This window comes from Mauremys reevesii, linkage group 2 (genome assembly GCF_016161935.1).
Source record: "Mauremys reevesii isolate NIE-2019 linkage group 2, ASM1616193v1, whole genome shotgun sequence".
NCBI lineage: Eukaryota > Metazoa > Chordata > Testudines > Geoemydidae > Mauremys > Mauremys reevesii.
The window spans coordinates 165625446-165642733 of record NC_052624.1 but is presented as its reverse complement, the minus strand read 5'-3'; the positions used below and the strand labels follow the sequence as shown (position 1 = coordinate 165642733).

General features: G+C 41.7%; 1 protein-coding gene and 1 long non-coding RNA gene across 2 annotated transcripts in view; one reads left to right on the top strand and one right to left on the bottom strand.

Annotated features, from left to right (window-relative positions):
* Positions 1-6510, top strand: part of LOC120397780 — a 47969-nt gene extending 41459 nt beyond the window's left edge. The window contains exon 4 of the long non-coding RNA XR_005594002.1: positions 6380-6510. This is a non-coding gene — a long non-coding RNA (uncharacterized LOC120397780). The remainder of the gene's footprint in view (positions 1-6379) is intronic.
* LOC120397778 (cadherin-6) overlaps positions 1-17288 on the bottom strand; it is a 122450-nt gene that overhangs the window by 78544 nt on the left and 26618 nt on the right. The window lies entirely within an intron of this gene.

Genomic DNA, 17288 nt, shown 5'->3' with positions numbered 1-17288 from the left:
GTTAAAGGGAAATGATACATTCTCTTAGTGATGTTTATTGAGCACAATAGGCAGAGGGAGCATGAGTCATCAAATTGGTGAAGAACAGGGATAGTCCTTCATGTTGGTTCAGTGCCTGATATGCCTTTTACTTTGTGGAGTCACATCAGTGAAAATGGATTTAGAATGCTATTAAGTCAGATTACACCACCTACACCAGGAGTAGCATTTTGCACACACGTTGTTGAGGTGTGGGTGACCAAACAATAGCACACAAGGAAAAATTAGGAAGGCCTCTTGAAAATTTAGCTCCATTGCAAATATAGTATTAAAAATAATAAGACCTATGTTAGCAATACTTCATCTATTAGTTCAAACACTCTTTGAGATCAGGGCCTTATTTCTCTGACACCAGCACTAACTGGCTCTACTAGAAGGCTGTGGTTTTTGGGAAAGTTTCCTAACATTGCTCTAACAATGGTATAGCTCCATGGAATGACCCCTAATATGGACCAGCTGCCTCTGTTTTCTCTTTTTAACCAATATGCCCTGTAACCCAGCACAAAGTAGGACTAGATCCCATGGGGGTAAAAACAGCTGTGGGTAATCTGCATTGGTGTGCCCACAATGGCGAGTGCAAACGAACCTGCGGCAGTGTTACAGATGGTATGAAAGTTTCCTAAAAACCTCAGTGTAGGCAGCTCTAAATAGCAAATAGTAAGTGGGGATGAGCCGCACACGTTGTTCACAGAGAGTGTCTACATACAGCCCTATTCAACCAAGTGTGTTCTAGGGGTCTAAACACAGCAATTAAAGCCAGGAAGTATTAAGCTCTAATGCACGTTTACACTATAATTCTCTTGGAGATGTTGGTTAAGTTACTTAACCCTGCTGTGTCAGTTTCTAAATCAGTTGATAATGACTTACCTGACTAATGAAAGTGTTGTGCAGAGCCATTGACTCATGTTTCCGAAGCTCTTTAAAGGTAAGTGTGAAGTATTATTTAATGTAATACTTGTATATTTGCTTTCCAAAGTATTTATTACTTTACCTTTTTAGGTATTTGTTATTTCATATTTGTTAAAGTTTGGAAATCTACAGAAGAATAAAAATAAACAAAAACATTACTCCTTGGCAAATAACCTTTTGAGGTGAAATAAGCAGCAGCATTAAATGCTAGTACATTAGAAAGTCCTTTACAAGTCACTTAGAAATACTGAGAAAATCTAATACAGTGTGTGGTTTCTCTCTTTCTCTGTGTGGGTGGCTTTGTGTAGTTATACACATATAGACAAAAACACAGGAAAGTTTACTTGACCTAGGTAACTAATTCTATATGCTTGTATCTGTAATCAGATAGTGGTTCTCTACCAGGGGTGTGTGTACCCCTGGGTGTACACAGTGGTCTTTTGGGGGGTACATCAACTCATCTAGAAATTTGCCTCATTTTACAACAGGCTACATAAAAAGCACTAGCAAAGTCAGTATAAACTAAGATTTCATACAGGGAAAAAATGAGAAAGTAAGCAATGTTTCAGTAAGTGTGCTGTGACACTTTTGTATTTTTATGTCTGATTTTTGTAAGCAAGTAGCTTTTAAGTGAGATGAAACTTGCAGGGGGGGGGGAGGATATGCAAATCAAATCCGAGACTGGAAAGGGATACAGTAGACAAGCTGAGAACCACTGAGATTAGGCAGAGGATCATGCCATTTGAAGTCCAATGGAAAGTTCCTATTTGCTTTGATGCAGGACCAGGCCCTCATTAACAGTTTGATTCTTCTTGGAACCAGGGTGGGCTATCAGCTCCCCCAAGTTCCCAGCAGGCTATCAATTGCCAGGTCGTTCAGGTGTTCCTCCTCCCACTGTCGTGTGCTGCTCCTGCCCTTAGGGTGACCAGATGTCCCGATTTTATAGGGACAGTCCTGATTTTTGGATCTCTTTCTTATATAGGCTCCTATTACCCTCCACCTCCGTCCCGATTTGCTGTTTGGTCACCCTACCACCCCTCTGCCTTGGAACTGCTCTTGGGAGGCTCCTACTTGCTATGCAGGGGTGGGGAGGAATGAGGGGTGCTGATATCAGGGTGTCGTCCTCCTCCCCCGCTCCTGTACCCTATTTCCACAGAGCAAGGGAGGACATGACAGGGCTCAGGACAGAGGGAGCTTGCTGGCATTGCTGCTATCTCAACTTGCTGATCTACTTAAAAAGGCAGTGTACTTAGAGTTGAGTCAGCGTACTTACAGGGGCAATGCGTATCTCTCTCACTCATACACATAAATGGTGCATATCTTGTCTCTCACACACATGCACCCCCCGGCACTTTGGAAAGAGGAGGGAATGGTGTGCTCCAGTGGGATAACATGGGTTCATCATCACATTCATTTTTGCAGGGAATATTTGCAGCCACTGCCATGTATCTATTGGGTCTCCTCCCTCCATTTGTGCTGCCTTGTAGAGTGTGAGGCTACATTAACAATGTGTTAACCTTGAGGGCTCAGCCGAGTGCTAGTTCATCATTTAGCAGCAAGGCATTCCCTGGGTAATATCCCACCCTCTGATTCCACCACCAACCAAGCTTCACAATCATCATTGCTGTGTGCAGTATTAACTTTTTTGTTTAAAACTTATACTCTGTGTGTGTGTGTGTGTGTGTGTGTGTGTGTGTGTGTAAAATGTCTTTTGTCTAGCTAAAAGAAGGACTCCTTGTTGTTTTTCTAATATTACAGAAATTATGCTAGATTCTGATCTCAGTTTTACTGGGCTGTAATCAGAATTTTAATTGTTTTGTTTTCAGTAGCATCTGCAATGTATCTGGTGGGTATGCTCATTTGCAAATTTGGGGGCAGAGGAAAGAGAGACTAATTTCAGTGGAATTACTATGGATTTTTTCCTTGTGTAATTGAGACCAGAATCCAGCCCTGCCTCTTTAAATCTAATACACCAGACTCCCTGCTGAATGTTCTTGATGGGAAAAATTGAGTAATATGGCAACATTCTTAATGCTAAATAACTATGTGCACATCACATGCAGCAAACTGGGGATTAGGCACTTTCAAGACAAGCTCTACTCTTATGTTTCAGACATCTGAAGAAGCTTATCCTAAGTCCTCAAAGTACGTGATGCAAGTGGTTGCTCTCTGCTCAGGACTTAGAGGCACATTAGTCCATGTAAACCACCAAAGACTGGGAAATTGGCCTTCTTAGCTCAAGAGAGGGATGTTTTTGATTCTGAATTAATTCAGTAAAATAGACAGGGTGGCCAAGCAAGATCAAAGAAATTGCTGAAGCAGTTTGGAGGCCCAGAATAAAAGAAATTCTATTTCTGCATAACTTCACTCCAGTAAACAGAGCTTTTATTCTTAAAGAACAACAGCATTAATCTGGATGAGGAGAACTTTCTTCTGGATTAAGAAACTCTTTAGTGTAAAGGGTGTTCTGCTATAATGCACCAATTTATAAAGTTGTCACTTACAAATCAATTCCCTAATCAAAAGGGAAACTAACTCATAATGTCATTTAATCCTACAAATAGTTTGCCATTAGAATCACAGGTGTAGCTAGCTCTCTAGAACAGTAACTCCATAAAGAAATATAACTTGACCTACAAAGGTGTGTTTAATAGAATTCCGTGCAGCTGCTCTTTCCCCCATAAAAGGGAAAACACTGGTCTGTCTTTTTTTTTTCCCGATTGTGACAGACTAACCTGAATGTCTCTGAATTTTTAAAGAAATACAATCTCTTTAATTGCTTGAGCGAAACTGAAATTTCTGAGTTTCTCTCAAATGCTATTCACTCACACTAGAGTTCTAGTGAGAAATCCTGGCCCCACTGAAGTCAATAAGAGTTTTGTCATTGACTTTGATGGAGCACAGACTTCAGCACTAGTATTTTTATCGGGTATTGCTGCTTCTAGTAGCTTCCATTCTTTCCCCAGCATCAGAACTTAATATTTTTCCCCCATAGTAATTTTTTTCCTGTATTCATAGAGGCAGGTCAGTTAATAAAGAGATTTCCTAGAGAAAATGTGTAAGCCTTGTCAATTTGTTACTAATCTCTTACTGCATATATTCCCAATAAATTGGGGTTTGGGGGGAGTCTTAAAGCGTAAGGTCTAGCATGGAACATAACAGAATTTGTTCTACTTAAAGACAAAGAATGTAATACAATGAAGAGATTTCCCTTTGTGCTCAATGAGCAATTTATCAGGGAAATCTTTTATTAAGACTGTTTGGTGAGTGGGATGAAAAGGAGACAGCTAACTGACGTGTATTCTTTCTAAAATAGTGGGATTTGGGGACGGCGAGAACTAGAACAATAAACGGATTGACAATTCAAGTTAAGAAATTTGGAAGATGTTCTTTGAGAGATTATGACCAGTTTAATTTCTTTTCTGCCTCTTTCTGTGCCAAGCTGTGAGTTCAATTCTGGGTTTTGTTGTTGTTTTTGTAGTCCAAGGTAACTGTACTGCAGCAGCAAACCCTGAAGGACAGGTGATCAACATATATATATTTTTTAATTGCCAAAATTTCAGTGAAATATTTTTTTGGGGGGGAGGGATAATTGTGCTTTCTCTCCACACAACACTGCCCAGTGAGAATTATGGCTGAGTCAGCTAGAATGTCTCCTAGAGCTAGCTGTGTGTGCATGTTACCAATTGTCATGGGTGCAGCATAAACTCCTCAGACCTGATCATCTTGCCAGCTGGGACACAACCACATCCTGCTCCTCATCCCTTCCTAGTGGGTAGCGTTGGCAGCAGTACTAGTAAGGAGCAGAGCCTAAGTCCCAGTCTCTAACCAGCAGGGTGGTGAGACTTCTGGTGCCTCCTTTCTACCCCTTCATGCAGATATACAGAGTCAGGCATAATTTGGACCATTGTGTTTGGGTTTTTGTTTTTGTATTTTTCCTGGATGACTTAAAGCTGCACTTGAAGCCACTGTATCAATTTTTTTGTTTCACTCTCCCAGGGGAAGAACAAATCTCATGGGGGTAGGCTAAATATTTTCAGATTTGTTTATTTTTAATAAAAAAGGGTCTCTAACTGCTATCTGTAAATCTTACACTAGCCGTAAACCTTTTATTTATAGGATTGATCTCCCCTTCCCACTCACCCCCACCAAACTGCACTAAACCTTAATAAGAAAATCTTTTAGAAAAAGATTGTAACTAATAAATAGTTGCAGGCACATTACTCTTTGCTATTGTTTCCCTTTCTTTGTTGGTGACTTTCTAGCTGAGGATTGATTGGATCAGAGTTATTTGGCTTTGTGGTCACATAATTAGACTTGGGCTATATGCAGATTTCTCTAATTCAACAATACAAGGTGGCATAAAAGAAACATTCAGATTCAATGACTGCTATAGATGTGCTCAGTAAAGGAAGAGATGTAACTACACAAATAACCTTTGCTAAGCTGCAGAGTGCCGGAGAACTCCTGAAATGTTTGCTTCACTGCCTCAGTTTTCATTCTCTCTGCTGGTTGTGAATGAACACAAATTAAGGAGATGATCCTGCTTCAAGATTATAGACCTCTACTGTACAAATATCTTAAAAGCATAGTTAGCCTTAGGAATAAAGGACTGCTGCCTCTTTAAAAGTGTGTCTATCTATCTGATGAGAACCACAATAAAATGGCACAATTTAGTGATGTTAGATTTCTTTTAAAGCCTCAGATCCTGGAGATGAGAGATTATATGAAAATCTCAGCTTTCATTTAAGAAATAAAAAAACAACTTTCTAGCTCACTGATTGCAAGGGAAAGCCTGAAAGTGTGACCTGAGTACATTCTAAAGTCTTAAAAAACAGAAGGCAATTAAAGAATTCAAAATGTCTTAAAAAAATCCTCATGACTTTTAAAGCAAGTCTCATGATTTTGGGGGCCTGATGTTTTGGGGGTGGTCAACACTAAGTTTATGTGCGGGACCTCAGAGGAATTGATAAAAATGGAAGAGCAGAAGGAAGGAGCTGTCTGGACCATAATACAGGTGAGAAAGTTAGGAAAATTCAGCCGACCTCTAGAAGAACAATAGAAAAGAATATTTGCTAACTTCCTACCCAGAAGGAGCAAAGGCAAGTAGAGGGGAACACATGACAGATAGAGAAGAGTTACTATAATTCCTTCTGAGTTGAGAAAATAGCTTCCTAGAGAGTTTGGTTTGCTTAACACTTGGGATTCAAGAGTCCACTTTATTTTCACTCTGAAACTGCTCAGATGAAAAGGTTAAAGTGAATTGCTGGCACTGCAGTTGTGGTGTGTTTTTGTGTTTAGTTTTTTTTTTTTTTTAATTTATGACAACCTTCCCTTGCTCATGTGCACACAAGCTCTCTAGTCCACCAGACACCTTCAGCCCAATGCTGGCTCCCTTAATTTTTTCCTTTTGCCCTTGTGATTTCCCCAGGTTTTGTTCCATCCGACCTTCTCCTTTCTGCTGCTCTACCCTCAGTCCTGTTCTCACTCACACAAACAGCCCTCAATCCCAGGCTGTCTTCCGGACCTCTACACCTGGTTGACATTCCACCCACTCCTCTCACCAACCATCTCCTCTACTCCGTGCTGTTTAAGGAGTCCCTCCTACTCCTTATTCTACACCCAAGGAAAGTGGTTTGTTTCTCTGAAAATGACAATTTTATGGAGGTCCTCGCATGCCATATTAAACATTACACACTGGATTAAGGATAATTAAACAATGTTTGTTTTTAAAGGGACATTCATGTCAAGAGCTTTTTCTACAGCTTTTGTGTCTGTCACCCCATATAATTTTAGTAATAGTCTCTCAGAGGCTTAAAGGCAATGAAATATTTTGCAGTTTTGGCCCTGATCCTGCGGCTACTGAAATCAAATGGATTTTTCATCATTGACTTTGTTAGGAGCGTGATTGGGCTCTTGAACAATTTTCACTTAACAAATATTTATTGTCACTATTTATTATTTGTGTTGCAGTAGTCCCAGTCATGGAATAGGACCCTGTTGTGCTCGGAGATGTACATAACAAAAAACTAAGGGGCCTCATTGCATCGTGTGTTGCTAGGTATCAAGTTAATGTTTTCATTTCTAATATATATTTCTTCTCTAATTGGCTTTGTTTATCCAGGAGATTAGTTCTGTTTAAGGCTACAGATACATTGCATGCCTTTTGTAGTAGGTATGTAGGGTAGGTGTAGCTACGTTCAGCAGTGCAAAGCAAAGTCTTTCCTGTTGAAGAGAGAGGCTCCTGCTGCAGGGTGCTGCCAGCCAGAAGAAGGGGGCTCCTGGAGTCCTTTTCCTGACTGCTACTCCCACTCCTGTCTGCTTGCCCTCCCACACACACAGGTTGATGGAGTGTGAATGGAGTTTTGGTTCCCCACCACTAATGCACTAGCCAGCAAAACTGGACCAGCACAGAGGGGAAAGTAAGTTGTCCTAGGAAAAGAGCTGGTGCATCTCGCATCCCTCATGCAGCATGCGGCTCCAGCTATCTGAGAATCTCTGTTCCTGTTCATGATTACCAGGTATGGATTGTACAGTGCCAATCTAGCCCTTAATGTCTAATAATCAAATAAAAAGTCCAATTACTGCTAGATGATGGGTCCCATTAGAGGTTAATGGAGCAGTCTGATAAACAAGATGCGGCATTCTATATTCCCATTGAGAAATGACCACTTTACCAAACATGTACATTTCCCCAATTGCTTTGCATAATCCTGTATCTGTAGTGTGTTGATTTGTACATGTAATCTGCCATCTCTTTTGAAGATAGCAAATCAGAAGTAAGCAAAGAATGAGCCCTGTTAGTTTAACAAAAAGACCTCCTGTTGTCTGTCAACCATGTCTCTTGCTTCAGTCACACACAAACCAATGAAATAGGGACTGAGCTAATCACAGTGCCAAAGATGTGTGGAGCCCAGGGGATTCCGCATCCTCTCAGTATATAACATGTACACTAGGGAGACTTGAAAATGAATGTGTTTGATGGCACAGCACTTTGTCTGCTCGTCATTAAAATTTCATGGTTGCCTTCTATGTGAATATATCCCCTTCTACCTGAGGAGTTAAGAGCACTGAATGAGGCCTTTCAGCTAGGTATTCTCCCCGTTTTAAAGATGGGGAAACAGCGGTACAGAGGGTCAGATTTACAAGGTATGTAAGTGTCTAAAGATGCCTGGGAGCTAGGAGTTTCCTTAATTTACAAAAAAAGAAGTTTGTTAAATTGTACCTTGTTTTTAATCTTTTGAACCTGCAAATCCTCCAAACGGATTGCCCGCAATCCTTAGCTGTACACAGCAAGAGCAAGGGAACGAGGAGCGCTGCCAGCTTTTTTGACGCCTTAGGCGGCAGAAGGTCCCGCCCCCTAAATGCCGCCCCTGACAGAGGCAGCGGAAGGTCCCGCCCCTGAACTGCCGATGATGACTGTGGCGGCCGAAGATCCGGTCGCCGTTCCCCCAAATGTTAGCGCCCGGTCGCCTAATGGGTTGCGCTGGCCCTGAAGGGAACAAAACAGATGCAATAGGATGGAGAGTGATGCTGGCTTGTTACTTGCATGCACACTCTCTTCTACTAGTATTTTCAGAGGTGTCTAAGGTGCTGATTTAATAAAGCACTCAAGCACCTACTTAACATGAAATATATGAGTAGTCCCGCTGGCGTCAATGGGTATGCTTAAATTTAAGCACATGCTTGAGTGCGTTGCCGAACTGAAGTCTCTGTTGGTACAAATCTCTCTTCTATGAAGATCATAACAGAGGAGAATTTACTCCTCATCCAATGAATGAGTCAGGAGATGACATGACACTGATGGGAAAGATTTTTTTGTTTGTTTGTTTTCCTTCCCCGACCCCCATCTCCACCCTGCACATACAAGCAGTGGGGATTGCAAGTGATTGCCAATCTTATCTCTCACTCCTTGAAACGAATGGCCACATTTTAAAAATGAGTTTATTTCATTTATGGCCAAATACCCATTCTGCATTTTATTCAGATACTGAAGACCGTGAATGAGGATTGCTGTTTATACTGAAAATTGCAGGATGGCCCTCATTTTTGGTTTAGGTGCCCCCAAATAAATCATCTCAGTAAATGATTTTAAAGTAAAAAAAATATCAGTTGCTCAGATTTATCTCTGGTCAGCTATACTTGTGATGTTTGTGAGGGAAATGTAGGCAGCAAATCCTAGTCCCTCTTGAAAGAACCCCTCCCCCCCCATAAATCCAATTGTCCTGCAATATGGCTTAAAGAAGCAGCCCTATCACAACTAGTGGTGTGAAACTTGGCTAGATTGATTCACAGGATTTTCCCTTGCATTAACTAAGGTTTGTAACCTGTCCTTTAAATCGGCTTCGGTACCCAATGACTGGAAGTTAGCTAATGTAACGCCGATATTTAAAAAGGGCTCTAGAGGTGATCCCGGCAATTACAGACCGGTAAGTCTAACGTCGGTACCGGGCAAATTAGTTGAAACAATAGTAAAGAATAAAATTGTCAGACACATAGAAAAACATAAACTCTTGAGCAATAGTCAACATGGTTTCTGTAAAGGGAAATCGTGTCTTACTAATCTATTAGAGTTCTTTGAAGGGGTCAACAAACATGTGGACAAGGGGGATCCGGTGGACATAGTGTACTTAGATTTCCAGAAAGCCTTTGACAAGGTCCCTCACCAAAGGCTCTTACGTAAATTAAGCTGTCATGGGATAAAAGGAAAGGTCCTTTCATGGATTGAGAACTGGTTAAAGGACAGGGAACAAAGGATAGGAATTAATGGTAAATTCTCAGAATGGAGAGGGGTAACTAGTGGTGTTCCCCAAGGGTCAGTCCTAGGACCAATCCTATTCAATTTATTCATAAATGATCTGGAGAAAGGGGTAAACAGTGAGGTGGCAAAGTTTGCAGATGATACTAAACTACTCAAGATAGTTAAGACCAAAGCAGACTGTGAAGAACTTCAAAAAGATCTCACAAAACTAAGTGATTGGGCAACAAAATGTCAAATGAAATTTAATGTGGATAAATGTAAAGTAATGCACATTGGAAAAAATAACCCCAACTATACATACAACATGATGGGGGCTAATTTAGCTACATTGAGTCAGGAAAAAGATCTTGGAGTTATCGTGGATAGTTCTCTAAAGATGTCCATGCAGTGTGCAGAGGCGGTCAAAAAAGCAAACAGGATGTTAGGAATCATTAAAAAGGGGATAGAGAATAAGACTGAGAATATATTATTGCCCTTATATAAATCCATGGTACGCCCACATCTCGAATACTGTGTACAGATGTGGTCTCCTCACCTCAAAAAAGATATTCTAGCACTAGAAAAGGTTCAGAAAAGAGCAACTAAAATGATTAGGGGTTTAGAGAGGGTCCCATATGAGGAAAGATTAAAGAGGCTAGGACTCTTCAGTTTGGAAAAGAGAAGACTAAGGGGGGACATGATAGAGGTATATAAAATCATGAGTGATGTTGAGAAAGTGGATAAGGAAAAGTTATTTACTTATTCCCATAATACAAGAACTAGGGGTCACCAAATGAAATTAATAGGCAGCAGGTTTAAAACAAATAAAAGGAAGTTCTTCTTCACGCAGCGCACAGTCAACTTGTGGAACTCCTTACCTGAGGAGGTTGTGAAGGCTAGGACTATAACAATGTTTAAAAGGGGACTGGATAAATTCATGGTGGCTAAGTCGATAAATGGCTATTAGCCAGGATGGGTAAGAATGGTGTCCCTAGCCTCTGTTCGTCAGAGGATGGAGATGGATGGCAGGAGAGAGATCACTTGATCATTGCCTGTTAGGTTCACTCCCTCAGGGGCACCTGGCATTGGCCACTGTCGGTAGACAGATACTGGGCTAGATGGACCTTTGGTCTGACCCGGTACGGCCTTTCTTATGTTCTTATTATGTGGGTTTTGCCTTGACATTCTGGTTTGAACCAAGTCAAAAACTTTGAAACGATGCAGTTTAAGCAAACTGTATCTTTCAGACAACCAAAGTTATAATTGTTCATAAATGTATGCAGATAAACTATTTCAGAACCGAGGACACTGAACATACAGATTTGATAAGGTGTTATTTTTAACCAAAAAAGAAAAACAGAATAAGCTATGCTATTTACAACACTGTTTCCGTACTAACTCCAGGTTTTTAGAAACCATCTGGAGCAAGGCAAAGGCAGTTACAGAGGGCAGTATTGCTAGATTGTAATGTGAGTTAAATCAGGGCCTCTTCCTAGATGCAGGTGTTGGGCAGCAAACCTGAAATTAAATCCCACTGTGATGTTCGTTTTCTTATTCCATGGAAACAAATGGAATGGCAGCTTGCAGCTGACTCCCTATCCAAGTGTGGTCTATGACAGTAATCTTGGAAACAGGTCTGTGAGCAGAGCTCTCCTGTTCCTGTTCTGAAGGGCTCTAGCAGATTAAAAACAGTGGGCTGGAGAGTGAGTGGTTGCTGAGTATTTAATGGCCCTAGAACTGGGAGATTGCATGTTGTGATGAACATTGCCACCATTCGTGACCTTGCCTGGCACATGCAGTGCTGATTATACCAAAGAATCAAGCAGATGTAAAGGAAAATTGAACTTCATCTCCTCCCAGCTATCACAACTCCTTTTTGGTAAGTGGAGGATTATGATACTTTAGGGGAATAATGTACATATCTGTGTGTGGCTGCAGTAATGATGGATTTTTTTTTCTTCAGCTGAAGAAACCATGATTGATGCAGCTGGCTGCAACCTCTAAAGAACACTGAGGTTAATTGGAGCCAAAGGCACAGCAGTCGTTGAGTAGTATTATTTTGTGGTACACTCATGTTCTGTCATTAATTTTCCTATTTGTTTGACTTGCAAAAACATAAACCAGCTAGAAGAAAAAAGCAAAGGGGTCAATTATGCCTCTTATGAGACAGAGCTGCACTGCAGATGGGGAGGAGCTGCATTGGCCAAGTGCTTTTTAAAGGCAAGACTCCTCCAAGAGAACTAGGGGAAGCGTGCTGTGCAGTGGCCTTTGCTGCATGTGGGCTTGCTGCAGCGAGCTGTCCCTGTAATGCTCTCCTCTGTTCTTGCTGGTGTGTGGGAGACTCAGCCCTAGTCCCCCACCGACACACTCGGGCTATTATTGCTTATTTCTATTACAGCAGTGATCAGCCTGAGTCAGGGTTTGGGCCTCATTGTGCTGAGCATTGTACATAAATAACATGGAAATAGGTGACGCTGTGGTCCATCTAATCCTGGGTCCTGTGTGTGAAAGTGGCTAGCACCAATGATTTAGAGTAGTGGCTCTCAAACATATTTTATCAGGTGCCCCTTCTTTGAGTCTGTAGTTGTTTACAGCCCTTTCCCCTCACAAATACATATATCGCTACCCAGCTCTGAAGGCAGAGTGGAGAGTGGTGGCTGCTGGCCAGGCCCCAGCTCCGAAGACAGCACCGCAGCAGCAGCAGCAGTGCAGAATTCAGGAAGGCAATGTGAAAAGTGATATTTGTCAATATCTTGGGCTGTGTCCCGGTGAGGGATTTGGGGGTGGGGTTGGTGAGCCTGGTTGGCAGGGCTCCCACTGTCCCCTTTTCCCCTGCCTCCTGGGTGTGTACAGTCCTTATGCACGAGCCCCAGCCACATGGGGCTGACGGCCAGAGCTCTTAAATTTATTTTTAAAAAAAGGAAGAGAAGGCACAAAGCTTGTGCCTTCCTTACTACATTCCCAGGCCTCTGCCCCATAATGTGAGAACTGCTGATTTAGAAGAAGAGGAAAGAAACCCCTCTCCTCTATCTCCATGTAGGTTTCATCCTAACCATAACAGAAATGGGATTGAAGCATAAGGTTTGATATCCCTTCCAATGCTTCTTTTTTCTAATATTCCCTGTTGCATCTGATTATATTTGCTATCCATATACAAGTCCAATCCCTCTTTGAATTTTGCCGAGTTCATGGTCTCGGCAACGTCCTGCAGCAATGGGCTCCACAGTCTAATTTCAGGTTGTATGGAAAAATGACATCCTCTTTATCAGTTCTGATAAACCTTCAAAGCTGCATTATCCAGTTCTGTGTTGCGGGAGCAATGCAAAGCTGCCATAACATAGGGCTTTGTAGGTAGATCAAGAACAATGAAATGAATAAGGCTGAGTATTGACAGATCATATATATCTGGAGGGTGGTTTTGTATGTGCTTTTTCATTCAGTTAAAAGGAATAACTGATTTTTTTTTTTGATTCATTAGGTGTGGATAAGAAAGGCAGGTTTACATGTAGCTGATGAATATCCAAGGACAAACTAAATTTGGATAACGAGGTGTTGGATGAGAGAGCGTTCGACTGTCTATTTATCCTGTCTTTACAGGATTATCATTTAACTTGTCCTATCTCCTTGTCTACCCATTTGATGATGGCGGGGGGTGGGGTGGAGTGAAGGAGAAATATTTTTTTCTCACTCATTAAAAATAATTATGCACACCAGGAGAAATGGCAAAAAAAGTTACATAGCTGCATTATTGTGTGTGTGTACTGCACAGCAGAGTTACTACATTAGAGAAATCTTCAAGAAAGCTAAACCTTTGTGATCATTTTATTCAGTACATAAAAAGATACATCAAGATCACTCTCAGGTGTTATGACTGCCACAAACAGCCATCCACACCTTTTGATTTCTGTTTTTTGGCATATTTATATTGAAATATGTATTTCACAGCACCAATAAGTCTTTCTTTCAGCTCAATCTACAGATAGAATCTATAAATATATAGGAAAATGAGTGACTATTTAAATTTTTTCAGCAACTTTGAAAACAATGAATTGTGTATCTTTTTGGGTTCATTTATTCAAAAGGGAAGGATCCAATCACTCATCTACTCAGAAAACTTGCCACCCAGCCCACTATCTGCATGGGAGATTAACAGAGTGATCAATAACTTGTCACTGTCATTCCAGATAAGTAGGAAAAGATGCAAGGGTGGGGGGAAGGGTAAATAAAATTCTAACAGAGTATTTCTGAATGTACTTCACATTCACAGTTTTACATATTCATTAAAAGACATTGCAGTGACTGACAGAAATGCAACATTTTTCCCCATAGGCCTGGAAAGCCAATCAATGTATTAAATTACTGAATGGTGATTTTAGTGAAAGTATAATAGAAGAATAGAAATAACAGGGGCCCATTTTGAAACATCACGTTTTCCAGATCCTTATTTTTATGCAATAAAAGATGCCATCTATCTGTCCATCATTTGGAGTAGTGGAGTCAATATACAACATAGTATATATCCCCTGTGTGTGCAGGGCTGGCTTTAGGAAGTGCGGGGCCCAATTCGAACAGTTTCGATGGGGCCCCGGCAGGGATGACTTAAAAAAAAAAACCCACATAAAAAAACATGTGGGGCTTGTACTCACTGGGCGGTGCTCTGAGTCTTCAGCGGTGAGTCCTTCACTTGCTCCAGGTCTTCAGCAGCACTGAAGGACCCACCGCCGAAGTGCTGCTGAAGACCCGAAGTGCCGCCAGGTGAGTAAAAATTAAAAAGGCGCCTCCAGCCAGGGAAGGGATTCTCACTGGGTGCGGGGCCCTCTTAGGTGCGGGGCCCGATTTGAGGGAATTGGTGGAATAGGCCTAAAGCCAGCCCTGTGTGTGTGTGTGTGTGTGTGGTTGGGGGGGGGGGGGAATCTATTCCGCTTATTTTAATTGTATAAAAATTCCCAAGGATTTCAATGGCCATCTTCTTTTAACAAAGTAAGCATGCTCTCATGAAATAAACACAATGGATGCTGATGCAATCAGAGCAGTGGCTGAAGAGCAGGGGACGCAGCCTGTGGAGGATGGACTGGGTGCAAAAGTGGCTGAGCTATTTTAATGGACCCCGATTCATGGATCCGTCTCTGACAGCCAGATCAAAACTTAGAGTAGCCTCAAGGCAGCTGTGGTACATGAGGGTAAAAGGACACTTATACCATGCCTTCATCTCCCTGCATTGACTGCAGAGAAGGAGAGTGGTGTAAGAACTGCTATGATGGCTCTGCCACCTGACAATTTATGGACAGGCAGAAGTGCCTAAAGGCTGGGTACCGGTGGTAGAGGGCAGGGAGGGAAGGAAGAGGCATTGAAATGGTGCCATGCTAATCTAACAGAGGGCAGGGCTTGTCCCTGTAAGCAGAATAACAATAGCAAAATTAGTGAAATAAGGCTGAAGTGTGATAGATGACATGTACCTGACTGGTGGTTTGGTGCATGCTTTTTCACTTATTTAAAATGATCTGCTACTTATTCCAGATCAATTATGGTTACCTTCGCAATAAAATGATATGGCCCAAATGGTTTATTCTGTTGTGTACCAAGCCAGTGAAAGAAAAGGGATAGCTCAGTGGTTTGAGCATTGGCCTGCTAAACCCAGGGTTGTGAGTTCAATCCTTGAGGAGGCCACTTAGGGATCTAGGACAAAAAAAATTGGTCCTGCTAGTGAAGGCAGGGGGCTGGACTTGATGACCTTTCAAGGTCCCTTCCAGTTCTAGGAGATTGGTATATCTCCAATTATTACCTATTACCTAAAAGGTGTAAGGTGAACTGCTTGGTAGGAAAAGATGGGCAAAATAGCAGCACTGTTACCTTGCCTATGGGCATAATGTAGTGAGAACAGTCCAGGGCCTCAGATGCATTCTGGCCATGTGCAGCCCTAAGAAAGCAGGAAGGGCCAGAGGAAAAGGTGTGGCTAGGGGAAAACTGGCTATGCTCTGTGCTTCAATGCATGTTCCAGAACAGAGCGCTCTGTAATGAGGCTAACAGAGCATTAACTGAAGCAGCCAGAGGCAACTTAAGAGAGAGCACCACTTTGTTGGATGTGTTTGAAAGAGGGATGCTGGAATGCTTGGAGCAAGAGTAGGTACTATCAACATTTGCTCTTGTGACTCCTTGTGCTTGCTGCCTGCATGAAGCTTACTGTTCACCAGGGAGTCCTTATATGCTGCTCTTTCCCTGTGTCCTATACTGTGTCCTGAATTTGTGGCCTGTGGTCAGGGACCTTCATGCCCTCAGCCAGGGTGATAAGGCATCTGATACACGTGTGTAGCTGGTTCTGTATCACCACAGCTGCTATTGTGTGCTAACATTAAGTGTTGATGTTGAGTGCCCTGTGCCCTACCTTGGGTGCTGTTGTGGTGTTTTCATGCCCCTACCTCTACAGTTTGCTATCATTTTAGCACAAATCTTCTCGTACATCCACAGGATATGGTAAGTCATGGGATTTTTATGTTCTTTACTCCATGTTCTATTTATGTTTCCTGGGCCATTCCTGGTTAGGAACGCCCTTTGCTTTGCCACCTACACGGCATTCATACTTCTCCCTCCCAGGCTTTGCTCTGTAGGCTGGACATGGCTACATATTGCTGAGAACCCAGGGGTCTGAATCTCAATGCCTCCACAGAATGAGTAACACCAACTAAATAGCCTCGGGGAGTTGTTAATATCCTGTTGGGAGAAATTCAAGAGTGGGCATTCTTCCTTTCTCATGCTGGTTACTAGGTTGAACTATACTGCAGTTTTCACTGTCTGGATTGACAACCCTACAGCCTTTAATACCCTGTGTATAAACTACCTAACACGGATGCACTGGTAGAACCTATATTTTTCTAAACTCTCCTCTTCTCTCTTGTACTACTACTTTGAAATATACAGAGCATGCATGTTTGGGTGAGGGAGAAGATATTATATACAGAAATAAACTAGCAAAGAAATCAATTTGTTTTTATTTAAAAAACAGTGAAGAAGTAAAAGGAAAACCCACCACATTTTATGACAGCATCTCTTTAGTTTGTGTGTAAGTGCAAAAGGAGAACCTTTCTAAGTTTAATTTCCTTGTGCAAAGCTTTAGGCATGTTGCTAGAAGCATTTTCCCACTGAGTAAGAGGACAGATAGAGGCTTCCGTTCATTCAGGCACAATCACCAACATTTGTCCACTTGAGGGAGCTCCAGGCTTTCCAAACAGGTACACTCGAAGGACAAGGCTTCTAGTCAGAGCCTGTCCACTGGCATTTCAAGAATCGGAGCTTTAGCAGGGCACACAGTTGCACAAATAATTTGATTATGGATGTGAAATGACTGTCAATCTTAAATAAAGAATTGGATCCCTCTCTGAGATATAATATACACGCTTAAATGTGACAGCACGTTTCATTTTTTTTAGTTATGTATTTAATTGTGAACAAAAAAGCTTTTTGAGCACTTCAAACAACTCAGCTGGAAGCACAGAAACTAGCATGAAGTGAAATATTTATGGGAGCTTAGTACTGCTTAAGACTCATTATTTTCCCTGCCGTAAGACACCCAGGCCAATTAACTATTTCCAATTAAGTAGCCTAA